At 40.2% G+C, this 15975-nt stretch overlaps 1 protein-coding gene across 1 annotated transcript in view; it reads right to left on the bottom strand.

Annotated features, from left to right (window-relative positions):
- The window catches only part of LOC133446104 (calcitonin gene-related peptide type 1 receptor), a 51551-nt gene extending 38278 nt beyond the window's left edge, over positions 1–13273 (bottom strand). The window contains exon 1 of the mRNA XM_061723891.1: positions 13098–13273. The gene's annotated coding sequence lies outside the window, so the exon portion shown is untranslated. The remainder of the gene's footprint in view (positions 1–13097) is intronic.
- Positions 13274–15975: the final 2702 nt, after the last annotated feature.

The following is a 15975-nucleotide window of genomic DNA, read 5'->3' as shown; positions in this document are numbered from 1 at the left end:
TTATAGTCCCTGATTTACATCAGAATATAAAGAATATATTTATAAAATAATGAATCCTGAATTACCAAAATAAACTTCTTAACAAAAATAAATCTCCTCTTACACTTATAAGGTGAGCATGAATCAATATTTTTTATGATGTAAAAATGTATTTATTTACTTGTATTTATTTATTAATTTTAGTTGTTAAATTAGAAAGAAAAAAGTCAAATCATACATGAGAGAAACTATTCAGTTTGTGGCAAAATATTTGTACTTGTATGAAACTGAAGATGCATAATGCAAACCTGACATTTACTTTTAGTTCAGTTTGTGTAAAAAGGTTGGCCTGGCTTTCTCTTTAAAACTTAAACAGTTATAAAGAATTACAAACTGTAACAATAGGGCAAACACACAGTGTTGTTTTGTATTTTGTGTCTTTCAAATAAAAGACCATTTTTTCCAGTCATATGTTCCTCATTCAAGGTTGTTAAAAAAATACTGCTATAATATCGTATCGTATCGTTATCGTGACCTCAATATCGTGTATCGGACCGTATCGTGAGATCAGTGTATCGTTACACCCCTAGTATGGAGAGTATGGAAAACACCGTTATAGATGGCCCTGGATCCATACTGGGACAAAATGTTAAGATTTGGAGAAAGAGGTGGAGGACCCGGAGTCGTATACGAAGCCTGAGATTGTAAGGATACAGAGAGAGTGTTGACGAGTGAGGAGAACAGCATTAAAACCTGGCGGTGAACGACCGTTTGGAGACCGGGTCAACAAGCCAAGCTGCAGAAAAGACAAGATCATGTGTGCAAGCTGGAATGAGAATTAAGAATAATAGATTTGTGACGACGGACACCGACAAGTGCGGGATCTGCCCCAGGACGGTAAATCAACAAGTACGGCGATGAAGAACCTGAAGACTGGAAGTCATAACTTATCCGTCTGGAAACTGCAGCCCACATGCTCGCTACCGCGACGTTAGGAAGCTTCTGCTGTCAACACTCTCCCCGTCCCCACCCCCACCCCCACCCACGGCCCGGTCATCTACCCTCTTTCCCACAAGACGAGCAGGACTTTGGGAATGTTATTAACCTTGGAAACCCATTAACTGCAATAACACAGATATTTTTTCAGCACAGCTTGCGGGCACCATGAGCTTGAAAACAATAACAGTCACATTTTCACAGAAGAGTAAGTCAGCTAATTGAGATGAAAGAGATATGTCTGCCGTGGACATTTGTTCACAGAACCAGGGTAGGGCAGACAAGGATCCAAGGCAGCTGGAACTGGTTGAGAGCTTCTTAAAACGAGACATCTCAGCACTTGAAGCAAACTAGTCCTCAGCTGACTCCGCGGTTGAATTCAACAAATGGAGCGTGGGACTTTCATTACATGGGACAGTAGAAACTAGTGTTGCACCGATTGTTCGGTAACCGAAATTGTTCGGCCGAAAAGGGCATAAAAACACTTTCGGTGTTCGGTGGAATAAGTGGGAAAAAAACCGAACAATTAATAACGGCGTTGTAATATAAATAGACTGGCCGCTCCGTAACTGTTGCGCACCACATAAATCGTTGGCCAACCAAAAACTAACCACATAAGAATTTAACTAACATTCACCAGCAGGTGGAACCAAAACAACATAAATCAATCTATTACAGGTGCGTTTAGATGAGGAAATCAAACGTGGAAGAGCGTGGAGTGAAGTGGTGCGGTGCAAACATGTCAGCAGTGTGGAAGTATTTTAGAGTGGCAAAGAATTATACAAGAATGGCTGTTTGCAATGAATGTTCTGCTCAAATATCTAGAGGGGGCACATCTGCAAAGTCTTTCAGCACTACAAGTTTGATTTATCATTTGAAATGATAAAAAACCCTGAGCGCTTTAATGCATTTTTATTGTTTTTAGGCCTATGTTACAATGTTCAGTCAGTTAAGCCTAACGTAAGCTCAAAGATGGCCACAAAATTTATTTTGCTAATTTACTTATTTGAAGTTATTGTTCTTTGCTGGTATAATGTCTGCTGGAATATTTAAGAAATGCTGGGAAATTAAAAAATGTTCAGTTTTTTATGTTCAACAAATGTTTTCTACCTTGTAATTTTGTAAAAGATTTTTTTCTTTTAAAAGCATGCCTAAATCAAATTTATTTGATTTATGCAATGGTGCAAAAATTGGCAAAATAAATGAAAAACTGCGAAGAACCATGTTCGGTATTGTTCGGTATTCGGCCAAGTGTCTATTATTATTTTCGGTTTCGGCCACAAATTTTCATTTCGGTGCATCACTAGTAGAAACCGTTAAACTGAGACCTGTTATTCAGCCATTTTCAGCATCTATGTAATAAAACAGGTTCACAAACCAAGACGCTTCTCAGGAACTATATCCCTTCATTCTTACACAAGAGGGCCATCCCACACGTTAATTAAGTTTCCCTGACAGTTTGTTTAGCTCACACGACACAGTACCCTCTAAAAACATCAGAGCCTCTTTCTGCTGTTCTCTGTCCTTCAACAATTCCTGCTACTCCTATTGCACATCACTGCACACGCGCAAAGCTGCCAAAACTGTGTCGCTGAAGCCATCAGCCAAATACAGGGCACATTTGCCACCTTGAATTAAAGTTCAACAGGGTAGAGGGGCAGGAGAAGAATAAAAATGCCTTTCATTATGGATGAATGGAAAAATGCCCTCAATAGGTTTCAATATCTGAAACTGAATACAGTACGTAACAGGGATTAATGCTCATGTACACTGTGTCACTTTCATGTAATGTGATAATGTTGGTGGAAAGTTATTAAATTCAAACCTGAGTTGAAACAAAGTCAGGCTTTAGGCTGACTATAGAGGCTTCTGTGACAATATCAAATTATTCCTTGTAATATCTGCACACCCTGAAACAAGGCAACAGCCACATGATGGGAAATCAATCAAAGGGCAGGCTGTCGGAGCCAGCTGTGCCTTGATCCTTTATGGGGACTTATGTTGCATGAGAATCCATGTTTCTGTTATGTCTGTGAATAATATGGCCTTTCCAATGAGATCAGGATGCCAGCGATGTTCACAACATAAGAAGCCTCCCAAAGGCATCCTCCAAAGACAGGCGCATTCTAGTCCAGTCACGACAACACTACAACTCTTTCAATTTCAAACACATGTGACTGACTGACCACTAACCAGTGGGAAAACCTTGATAAGAGGAAACATTTTTCACAGTTAACATAATACCAAGTAGGAAGCCATCTCTAAATACGGGGTCAATCATGCTACGGACAGAAAGATTAATCTTAACTGGAAAAACACACAAGACAGTTTCCCAAGAGAGGGCATGATAGCTATTCATATATATATATATATATATATATATATATATATATATATATATATACACACACATGATAAAAGCACAGCTTATACAAAGTTCTAGCTTGGAAATAATGCACAATGTTGTGTTTGGTGAGAACCAAATAAATCACATCAACCCAGACGACCTGAACACACAGAAGCACAGCGGTGGAGGGGTGACCGTTTGGGCTTGTTATGCAGCCCCAGGACCTGGGGAGCGTACAGTCATTGAGTTGACCATAACTCAGCTGTAAACCAGAGCAGTTTATGCCGGAGTTAATCAGCCAATGTCAATCAATGTCTCCCTAGAATAATTAACGGAACACAAACTGCTGAACTGAACAAAGTAATATAAGCAACTAACTCCAACCACAGAGCCCAGACTATGGTACAGAAAGAAAAGAATAATTGCTTTAGAAATGAGACACACACACACACACTGCTAAGGATGTAGACTACATGGGAAACGAGATACAGGCAGTCACAGTTGTGCAGATTGAGAACAGTATGCTGGCTGCTGTTTAACATTAACCTGAGAAGCCTGAGTTGGTGAATGGGCACACAGGCCAACTATCATCTGGTGCCAGGAAATCGTAAAAATCTCATTCCTAAATGCTTTTGCTTCAAGTCAAATTAACAGCCATCCTTACGCATGACCATCCCACACAGCTGCCATTATTTATAGCATCGGCTCCACAGTGTAAAAGGCCTGTGAGATCATTTTTTAACCTAATTTTTAGACTTTATGAGCACCAGTCCATTTGTCATCATATAGTTTTTGTGAGTGTGAAACTAAACTACTGCATGCCAGAGTCGGCTGCAGTGTGAATGGGCTGCCATTGGCACGGTGTTCTGTAAGGAAAAGATCCAGCGCGCTGTGGATACGGCAAGCATGTTGGGAGGAGTGCTGGAGAGGCCTTTTATCTCAGCAAGATTTAATAGCGGTTTCCTTGACAGGCAATAAATTTAAAACATAATAGTTAGAGGATGGATGCGGTGGATTGCAAGACAATTATACCACACAAACACCTCACATATTGAGTGTCTTAGAAGCCAAAAAATAAGCACGGTAAGGTGAAAACACATATTTATCGGGCTTGGTTCTTGGTATTTCTTGACAGTTGTGTCATTTGGAAACTTTGCCTATAACAAACAGTGTTTCTGTGGAGTGAGTCTAAAAACAGCAACGTGATTTTGCAGAGCCCGCTGTTGCAGGGTTGTTAGAATCAGCAAAGTTAGACATCCATTGATCTGCAACAATCTAAAATCTTGTCCTAAACAGAACTATCACGAAGAGCATTACAACAGGAAAGGAAGCCATATGACTGTATCCTACAACCGTTGTTGGGGAACTCCTCATTGTAAGGATCCCACAGCAGATGAGGCCAGTCGCAATAAGTGGTGCGTATGCACAAAAACTATGTGCACACGGGAATTTAGAAAGGAAGCATGAGGAACAGGAATGCGTGCATCTCACGCTTTCATCAAACCATGCATGTGCATGTTCTTTTAACCAAATAAGGTAAGGAGGAATTTGAATTTTCAACAAACTCACTGGTAGGAAATACAAATGTATAATGTATAATATAAAAAATGCTTTTTAAATTGTGAGTGCTGAATCTGCATCCGTTCATGGAAAGACAGGCATTGATGGTTTTATAAATCTGGCAAAGACAACACATTAGGGGTGCAACGACTAGTCAGCGTTGGCGAAAAAAATCGTTAACAATAGTCGCAAATGGGATTAATTGTCACCATCGTCAGCAAGAACAAAAAAAAAAAAGATTTCCAAAGAGTGACACATCACCTTCCTACTACTACTACTATTACTGTCATTTATCAGATGTTTTTATCCAAAGGGACTTAGATCTGAGAGAACAACGCAAGCACAAAATCACATAGGAGGGTACAGCTGGATAAGTGCTGGTCAGACTTCTGAGAGTCCAGTTGGACACAGGTGCTGCCACGCCATGCTAGAATATATATATATATATATATATATATATATATATATATATATATATATATATATATATATATATATATATATATATATATATATATATAAATAAGAAAGCTACGTCTAAGAAGACACCTGAGAAGATCTATCTGCTGAAATTTGTACACCTACAATAGCATTAGCCGCTATTATCACACTTGTTTTTCAACAGAATAAGAGTAAACCCTTGCGTCCCATGCAACGCCACGGCAACTGGCAGCAAAGATTTATTTTGGAATGAAGTGTCTGAATTACTTATCCTTTTTATTGTGAATTAGCACATCATTTAAACCTCATGCAAGTTTTGAAAGCTGAGCGCTAAATATGAGCTTCATAATCCGATTAGTCGACTAATCGTTTCAATAGTCGATGACTAATCGACTATCAGAATAGTCGTTAGTTGCAGCTCTATGGTGTTCATTTCTACGTGTGTGGTTGTGTGTGTGTGTGTGTGTGTGTGTGTGTGTGTGTGTGTGTGTGTGTATGTGTGTGTGTGTGCGTGTGTTCGTATTTTCAGTCTTGATACTACGGTTTTATCCAACCAGCCCCAAGAGTGCACCTCTACAGAGACTTACAACTGATCTGTCAGACCCGGTTCTGTCCAGAGCGGTGCTCTCGTCGGTCCCTGAACCTGCATATAAAAGGTTATTCAGAGCTGCAGCACTCATTTAACCTCGGGACTGAAGGCTGATTTTACCTGTTCTCTTGATGACAAAAGCCAGACGTTATTAGAGTTCAGGAAGTAGTGTTACTGTAACATGTTTTATTATTTTGCTCAAAAAGAGGCTTTAGTTAAATAATACTATAATATAATAATAATAATAATAATAATAATAAATAATAGCTGCTTTAATGTACAAAAGATGAAAGGGAAGGGCCCATGTGAGAGCCCAAACCATCTTTTCTGGGTAAACGTTTGGGCTGTAATGAATCGTATACTCATATATGTGAGACTGTTACGCCTTGAATCATTTCACACTTTTTAAGCCGTGGATCAGATCTTTTATTGGATCGGTAAAGTTTACAAAGAAAGCAGGAGGAAAATATTATTTTGCTTTACATTTTTTCCTGATAATTATTACACTTGACCCACAGAACAACATTGGATGGTCATCCATCCAATTTATATACCTGCTCAATCCTGTACAGGGTCATGGGGTTCTGCTGGAGCCCTTCCCAGCTCATTACAGGGGAAAGGCATGGTACACCCTGGACGGGTTACCAGTCTATTGCATGACCACATATGTAGACAAACAAACATACATTCTCACACACCTACAGTCAGAAAAATCAGTCGAGAAGTGATCTGTGTGGACCACGGATCCATCCATGATCCATTACAGCCCTACTAAAGTATAACACCAGTCCAAATGTGCACCCCAGGGAGCCTGACCCTATCCTCAATAATGGGAACTATTACATGTATGTTGCTTGACTATCATCACCCTGCGATGGACTGGCACTTTGTCCAGGATGTACCCTACTGCACATAGGACAGGCTCCAGCGGACCCGTGAGACTAGGAAGAAAAGGTTATGGATGATAAAGGATTCAATTAACTGATGGATGAATGAAGAATTCATTTCTTTTTTCTATTTTGTCACCAAGAACGTATTATGGAAAAAAGAAAAAAAAAACATCAGAATAATCTGCTTCTTGCTGAATGAAAGTTTAAAAAGGTTTAAAGGGTAAAGCGATAAATCAGTAAATAAAGGTCAGGTTTCCATTACACATGTTAGCAAAAGAAAACTGAAACTCTGAATTTGAGATAAAGCTAGCTCTTTCCGTAACTCTCTGTATCTTGCCCTACAGGATTTCTCTTCAAAACAACGAAAAAGAAAATCTCAACATTAAAGATGGACAAAAATACTTTTAGTCTTTGACAAATTATTGTGATTGCCGCTACCGCTGTTGAGAAAATAGTAGGATTAAGTGGTGTTACAGCACAACTGTATTGTATTAATGAGGCCAAAGACAGCTGGAAACTAGATTTTCATGACTTTAGATTGCCCGGCTATGTCACATCCAGCACTGCCAGAGAGGTGGAAATGTGAAAAAAAGCGTTTCAATGACACTGAAATACCACCTCGTGAGCATGGAAAAAGGTTTTTGCAATATTTTGTAGTTTGGTTATTTTTCGATTTAGAGCCATTTCCATTGCAGGATATCTTTTTGTGCAGATCTGGGGGAAATGGAAACAGAACCATTCACAGTCAGTTCAATTTTGTTTAGTTTTGTAGTTCTAGTTGATAGTCTCATTGTTTTCTAGTTCATCCAAGTAACACTGCTGAATGAAATGATATTTCACACATTGTGTCATATACTCTCTAAGGCGATAATGACGCGGTTCGTCCATTTCAACAGAGCCGCCCCTTGCATCATGGTTACCATGACCATGGTGACATAGCAGCGATGGCTCCGTCAGAAGCATTGAAACATTGTTTCATTAAACACCCACAAGAGAAGAAATAAAATAAAAGAACATGGATTTAAAGTGTATTTGTAGTTGCTGCATGTTTCCCAGATTGACTGTATAAAAAGTGACAGCCCTAGTCTAAAACACAGAGTTTCTTCTGCTTCATGGCTTTATATATTTCAATTTGAGTGATCTGTTTCTGTGATATCTGTAACTGGCGGATAATATAGCACGGTTCCTCGGATGATTTATGGCAATAAACTGCAGGATTTAACAAATATAGTAGTCATGTCTGATGCTAATTATGTTATTCAATGACATAATTAGTATCAACAACCAACTGGAAAGCTGCAGTCCTTTGATCCCCAGAAGCATCTGGCTGTAGCAGCCTAAATGTCTTTGCAAAAAACTGAGACTGGCTAACAATCGTTAGATTTGAGATTGTGCAGCAGGTATTAGGCATAAGGATAATAGGGCTGCCTGCAACTATCAAATATTTTGGTAATTGATTTATTCTATCGAATATTCCATTGATTAATCAAGTAATCAGATAAAACTTACTTTTGCTTTATTAAAACCCAATTATAAATATACAATAGAAAACAAGACCGATCACTTAATAAAAAACAACTAATTTGTTTCCTTTATAAGAAAAATTGACATTTATTTACATATTATGCAAACTACTAAACCATTTGTTAAAATTAAAATTACTTCAAACTTAACGTTTCCTGATAAAATTATATACAAATAAATAAAACTGCCTTTTAAATTGTGCAGCTTCACATTCAGAACCAATACTTTTAAACAGCAATGCTTGGCAGTGGACCGGAACTTAGAACATGAGCCTCACACAATGTGGAACGAGACCTTAATTTTTAATTTAAAATGATCCCACACCTTCGACATCTTCTGTCTCTCCCTCTTATTGCTTTCGCTTTGCTATGTTTGCTAATTCTCGCAGAATTTTCGGTCCCGCCGTACAGATAAACTGTTCACACACATTAAAAACCAACCACCGGCTTCTTCTTACACTTTATAGGGGACACATGTTAGCACGTTGTGTCACACTGAAAAGAATCCAAGTGAAACGTGAGCCTTAAATATATTTTTTAATTAAACAAGGCTTCAAGACAAAGGAAGTTCCTCGATCATTCTTTGTAATCGAGTTACTCTGGGTACTCGAGGAATCCTTGCAGCCCTAATAAGGAATAAATCTGTCTTTTCCCCTGTCTTCTAATTGGATGTATCTAAGGATTATGGTGGAGTCACTCAGCAGAAAGTCAACAGTCAGATCAGTATTACAACAGGATATTAAATCTTATGCATTGAAAGAAACATTGAGAAGCTTTACTGAAACAACAACAATGGAGAAGTAATCAATACTGCACCTCATCACTCTTTCCCTATTGGGCTTTAAAATCATATTAGTCATGATATAAATTTAATACATGGAGATTGAGCTTTTTATCATCATTAGATATGACTCTGTATTGTAATGTTTTCATGAACCTAGTGGTTGGTTTCTCTGTAGATGCATTTAGTAATTTCTGAAACCTAGAGTCCATTGTGATGTCTGCGTCGTCCAAACCACTACCGTAATTGAAAAAGGAATGGAAATCAATGACAACCAGTTGACAGGTTTTAAAAAGCAGTTAGGTCACATATTAAACATTAGTAAAAACAATCCTAAAAGACTGTAAAAGTCTCCACATGTAGGAGGTTCCTGGTTCAAATCCTAGTTGGGGCCATTTTGTGTGTTTTGCACACTGATGTCTGATACTGAACTGACCCTAGATATGAGGGTAGTTGTGTGGCCCTGCATGGGACCAATGGCCTGTCTGTAGTTCCCCCTGCTTTCTGTACAACCACAGCAGGAACAGGCTCCAGACTTGTGCCACTACTGTACAACCAATGCCAGGTAGGTACACTGTCTTCTTAAACATGGCTTAAACCTTTTTTTTTTAACATTAACGCAGCACATTTCTGAGGTGTATTAAACCCCACAGCACAGTCACGTTGTCAAAACAATATATCGTGTGGCATTTTTACACACTACCATTGCCGATGGCGTTAGACTAGCTCTCTAAACACATTTGCGTTCACAAGCAGCTACTTTTGTGAACGTATCCTGAGTGCTCCAGAAGTCTTCGAGGCAGAATGCAGGACCAGAGTAGAAAACACAAAGCTAATCAACATGACAACTCTGAACAGGAAGTTATTGTTTAGCTTTTGCTGAAGTCATCACTCCGGTGTCATCAGAGACGGTACTTTATCTAAGTTTGTTTTTGTTTCTCTCAATAAGCTGCTGCGGGAAACTGACAGAAAAAACACAGATGGTATTTTTGTATGTCTTTTAATGACCGCTAGGATCGCATTTAGCGCCCTTGCTCAACCTTGGCCAACAATAAGGCTTCAAGTGTTCAAGTGACTATTACACCTCACATACGCGCCCAGTATTTTACCGGGAACTTTAACAGCCGACGTGCGAAAGCAAACAGAAAATGCACGAGGCAGCCACGATGCATTCACGTATGCGTTATAGGCTGCAAGTCTTTGCCAGACCTTAATATCTAACTTGTCAAAATGTTTTGGATAAAAATATGCCTCAAACATTTCAAAGCATGTTAGTATATTAATACTACGAAATACAAACCATGTGAGGGTTAAAATTACAAACAATCAGCCTTCAAATACAAGTAGGGATCACGTTTTGTATGTGGAATATATACTTTAAATACATTTATAATGGATCCTGATTAGTTTTCTACATTTAGTAGGTCAAAAGTATCATTTTGAAAAGTAATTAGTGACAAAAAACTAACCGAAGAAGGAAGGTAGGTTGAGAACAAAGCTCCACCTGACATGCTACCCTATGCTGTGTGGTTTCGGTGAGTATTTAAGTCTGTGCACGATAGCATGTCATTTTAAGAATTAGAAAAGAAGAAATCCCAATTCTTCTGCTTTAAAAGCCAGCACAGAACGTTGCGTACCGTAGTACTGCCTTGCAACATCCTGGCTTGAGTAACCAGGTGGTGAAGCTGAAGCAGTAAGTCGTGGACGGAGCTGCAGTAGCCCCAGCATCTGCATTACGTCGACAATATTTTAGGCTGGAAAATCCCACCAGGAAAATTGCCACATGCTCATTATGAAAGGCTGTTGTTTGCAGAGGTGACACAAATGTTGCTAAAAATAACATAAGCAAAGAGCCAACGCAAGGAAAAAGCGTGAGCTTTTCAAGTCGAAGCCAAAGAGGGAAGAACCACAGCATCAAACTACGGAGTTTATTTTTTAGAAATGAGAGAAATTCCCCAAAGAGAGCCAGAAACCAGGAAAATAATCCTGGATGAGCAGGACCTGTTGGTTGTTGAAAATGGTGCATGTGTCTGTGTAACTGAACATCTGGAGCTGTTGTACAGTTTCCCATGTCAGAAATCCTTCTCTAAAACACAACTCTCTCCAAACAGTTTGAGACTGACGGAACATATTTCATGTCAGCTGACAGCAGTGCAGCCATTACGGTTTACGACGCACATTTCAACCCCAACATCTTCCAGCGTTACAATATAATGTACATATTTGTGGCTGCACTCAAAGTTTCATTCCTAGATTTCTTTATTCTGTGTTAATGAAAAACACCACCTGGTATTAAATCAGTATTCTGTATAAAATGATGCCTAAAGCTCAGATATCAGAATCTGGACACAAACATTGTGATGGTGGTTCTTCTATGGTTAGATGAAAGAAAAGCAGACATTATCTTAAGCCAGAATCCTAACGTTTCCTAAACATCAGGAAAACTAAAAACTCATTTTCTCCCAGATTAGAGATGCATTAGTCTTCCTACAGAGCTCCTTCCGAGCACCACTATAAGGGAAGGTTCCTGCTTTACAGAGGGTGACAGGTTCATCATATCCACCTCCTGCACATCATAACCATAAGAGTCCTTTATTTATTTTTGCTCTCCAGCCTACAAAAAAACTCCAGTAAATCCAAAATCCCACGCTTTTTATGTAACAGATGGTCTGGGAACCAGCGACCGTGGATTGAATGAGAAGCTCATCGCTGAGCGCGTCGTCGCCGAACCCTTGAACCCCCCAGTCTGAGCCGCCGGGGCATGGTCGATACGACCCCCTTAGTCCATGTTCCAGACCAGATATCAGCACCACTCAAGGTGACAAAACTTGCTTATAATTTTTGAAAAGATCCATGTCTATAGATGATATTTTGGTATGATAACCCTTCCTGAGTGGCAGCTGTATCATAGTTATCAGCTCATGATGAGTTGAGTTGCCCAGCCCCTTCAGAAAATTACACTTTAGATGCTTGTTTATAAAACTAAGCTGGTTCCTTATCTCATTGTTATGTCCTTTATGTCCTGTATCTGCATGATAAAGACCAGTTTGTAACATTAGCCTAGTGGCTGTTGTAGTTTCATAGGAGCCTAATGATGCTCTAGTTTAAGGCTCACAATGACCTACAATGATATAGTATGGGTATATTATACATTTCCTGACTCCTTATGGTCCCGTTAGTATTCCAGTTTTTGCATTTTGTGTCTCTGTTGTTCCTAGATGACACAGGGATAAAAGATAGTATATCTTTTAGGCGAAAATTGTGTAAAAATGTGTGTTGTTTATAGTTTAAAGAGCTGCAGTGACCTTTATGTTGTTAAGAAAGATTCACATCTTAGCTTAAAAGGTCCCCTTTAAAATGATACCAAAGACAATTACTACTTCATGAGCTGATAACTATGATACAGCTGCCACTCAGGAAGGGTTATCATACCAAAATATCATCTCTAAACATGGATCTTTTCAAAAATCATGAGTAAGTTTTGTCACCTTGAGTGGTACTGACCAGTGTAGTTTTGGGCTCTGGGCCGTGGACTACCTGAATTAACCCCCCAGCGACGTAATCCGGCGTAGTTTGGACCGTTTGGAGAGCATTTGGCGGTGCACGGAGAGTTTTAACCCTCACCGCTCTGCAACACTCGACACCAATGCGTGAACGCGACCGTAAAACCGCAGGAGGTGAGTGCGCGTGTAACTCATGATAACTATTACATAAAAGGTCGGACACGACGCGTTCAGAGAGACCAGGGGTGTCCGGACCCCCCAAAAGATTTTTGTGTCGGCATTTTCCCCCACATTTCCCATATTCCAGCTGCTGGCAGACGGAGGGAGCCGCTCACAGATGCGTTAGGAGCCGCGCGCTCGCTCCGCGCGCACTGCGCGGATCTGCAATCCAGCCACAATCATTTCACCTCAATACAGACATCCAGACGGGATGCCTCTTTCGCATCGCCGTTAAATGTGTTGTTATTCCCCCCCCCCAGAAAACCTACCGTTGGGAGATGTCCAGCTCTCAGGTCTCACTGAAGTGTGTGCTCGTCCTCCGCTGGTGCTCCAGGGAAACAAACGCAGCGAGTCTCCGGTGATCAATGAGCGCAGCCGGAGCGGCTGTCAGCGCGACGCTGGAATATCAACCCACTACTTCCTGTTACATCACAGCGGAGCCACAGCTGAGGAGCTGGAGGAGCGGAGAGTTTCACACGGCGCAGGATGGTTTCTACCACTCCACTCCCACGCGATACAGGGCACACTTTACGTAATGGGACTGTCTTCTTTTTTCCTCCCAGTTTATCACCGGTTCAGCTCAGTCCGCAGCTCCAGCTCCAGCAGCTGCTGCTGCTCCACAACGAGACTCCCCCCGGTGGGTCTAGGATGGAAACTACATGGAGACCTGTCCACCGATGGACTGATGCTGAATTTCTATAACACTCTTTTATTTATTTAACCTTTATTTAACCCAGGAAGATCCCATTGAGATTAAAAACCTCTTTTCCGAGGGAGACCTGGCCAAGATAGGCACCAGCAATTACAACACATAGTTACACAGAGTTAAATGACAGATAAAACACCAACAGGTAAAATACAATTAGAAATAAAATTTAAAAAAAAGCAAGCAAATCACAAAAAACAGGTACATGTAAATTTGGAGTCGACCTCAAGTATTTTCAATTTAGATTTAAAAGTACTCAAAGAAATTAACCCTGTTAGCCTCGGTCATTCTGTAATGTGTTCCAGGCTGAAGGAGCAGAATAAACAAAGGCTCTTTTACCCAGTTCAGTACGGGCAAAAGGAACAGAGAGCAACAGGTATAGTCTTGTGAACAGAATGAGAAAGAAACAGGACTTCTCTGTACAATCAAGGAGCAGATGTAAGAAGGCAGCAGACCAAGCATTGCCTTATATATAAAAGTATAGCAATGACTGAGCCTTTGGGCGGCCAGAGAAGACCATCCAACCCCAGAGTAGAACTCACAGTGATGTGTCAATGGTTTGCGATTTGTAATGAACCTCAGGGAAACAGAATATGCAGTATCGATCATATGAAGACATTTAGCAGAAGCATTCATGTACAAAATATCTCCATAATCTAGTACTGGTAAAAAGGAAGCAGCAACAAGTCGCTTCTTAGCATTAAAGGAAAAACACAGCTTATTTTGAAAGTAAAAACCCAATTTCATCCTCAGCTTCTTCACAAGTGTCTCTATATGCTGCTTAAAAGTGAGGGAGTCATCGATCCAGACAAGTGAACTAACTTGACAAAATTAGGAGGGTGACTACAGTATATTCTTTTTTCTATGAAAACATAACCCTAATAATGTATTTGTATAATTATTGAGTTGAATAATAACTTCAGTTGTTATAAACTCATAACCATCCTTCATTTTTTGCACCGGAGCGACGCTCCTTCACAGTAACGTTTTGAAGCAGCACAAATGAATCTTTTTATGTTTTTAAATATCAGATGCAGTTTGATCTGCAGGAAGACTGGTTTGCTTTCAGACAGAGTTGTCAAACTCTTGTGGTAACTTTGGACTCTTTTCCTAGTCATCTCTTGCAACAGCTTCACAGCACTGTATCACACATGGATAACAGTGAAACCAGCTTCCAGAGTTACATCATCATGACACTGAAAGAGACTCAAGCAAGTACATGAAAGAACAGAAAATGAGAGTGAAAAAGCAGGAGACTGAACGAGAGTACATTTTTGGGTGAATTTCCAAAACCACACACTATGTACATCCTGCACATACAATGTTGTGTCCAAAATGTATAGTGGTTGGTTGTTGATGTTCTTATGCATCATCAGTGTAAAAACCAGTCACCTGACCAGATTCCTCTGTACTGGTGCAATGGATTATGGTATCTAACGTGAGATACACTGGTCAGTTGCACACTAGATGTTCACAAACCATTTGATTACTTCTCTCATACTGCAGATTGTGCAGCTGTTTGCATACTATGTTCGACAAAAGTCAGCACACACTGGCAGCGTGGTATGCCCTCCCGGAAGCCTCGGACCTGGTCATACAAGCAGCTGTACGCGTCACACATTTCAGGGGCCCACGTGAGCTGAAACTTATAAAAATTCTTTTGTGCAGTCTAAAAAATGCTGTAATCCCTCCTCGCTCACGCCGGCGGCTCTGTTTGCAGTCACAATCTCTTTGTAGGAATGTTGGGTGGAAAGACATCCCAAAGTCCTGCAGCCACGTCCAGGGCCGGCACGAGGATTTTGGTGGCCCTAAACCAGATTTTGTTTGTGGCCTCAAAAACATTCCAAGCGCAAACACCAAATCACAGACACTGCAAATAATTGAATGAACAGACACACTGTATACTACAGATGAAAAAAAATAATCGAACAAATCTCATTCTTTGTTTGGAAATGATGAGCAAATCATGAACATTCGTAAGGAAATGGTTTTGTGGAATATTGGCATGTGTTAAATAAGTTTGCACCCTTTTGGTCATGTGGTCCCTGAGAGCGTTTTTGCCAGGAACCGGCCTTCGCCGGACCTTTTGTGAAACACTGCATGTCCAGCAGTCCTGATTTGCCCTGATCAGTTCCAGAATCAGGGATCTCTTATTCTCTAGGACAATTAAGAGAAGAATCGCTCTAAACTTTCCCCTCCTTGTTCTTCCTTTTATTACTGTTTCACTCCCTCAACAACTCCCACGTAAGCTGCTGGGATCTGGGCACTGCTTGGGCTTTAAAAATCTCAAACAGCTGCACACATATGAACACGACTCTGCAGCTTCTTCAGCTGCTGAAAACTACGTTGATCAGATGTTTTTAGAGCAAATTGAGGAGTTGAAAGTCGTGGTTGTTAAAACATATGGTCCATAAAATTGAAACAGCGGGTCAACACTGTAA

The sequence above is a fragment of the Cololabis saira genome, chromosome 6 (genome assembly GCF_033807715.1).
Source record: "Cololabis saira isolate AMF1-May2022 chromosome 6, fColSai1.1, whole genome shotgun sequence".
In the NCBI taxonomy this organism is placed as follows: domain Eukaryota; kingdom Metazoa; phylum Chordata; class Actinopteri; order Beloniformes; family Belonidae; genus Cololabis; species Cololabis saira.
The sequence above is the reverse complement of the archived record's forward strand: the minus strand, read 5'-3'. Positions and strand labels throughout refer to the sequence as shown.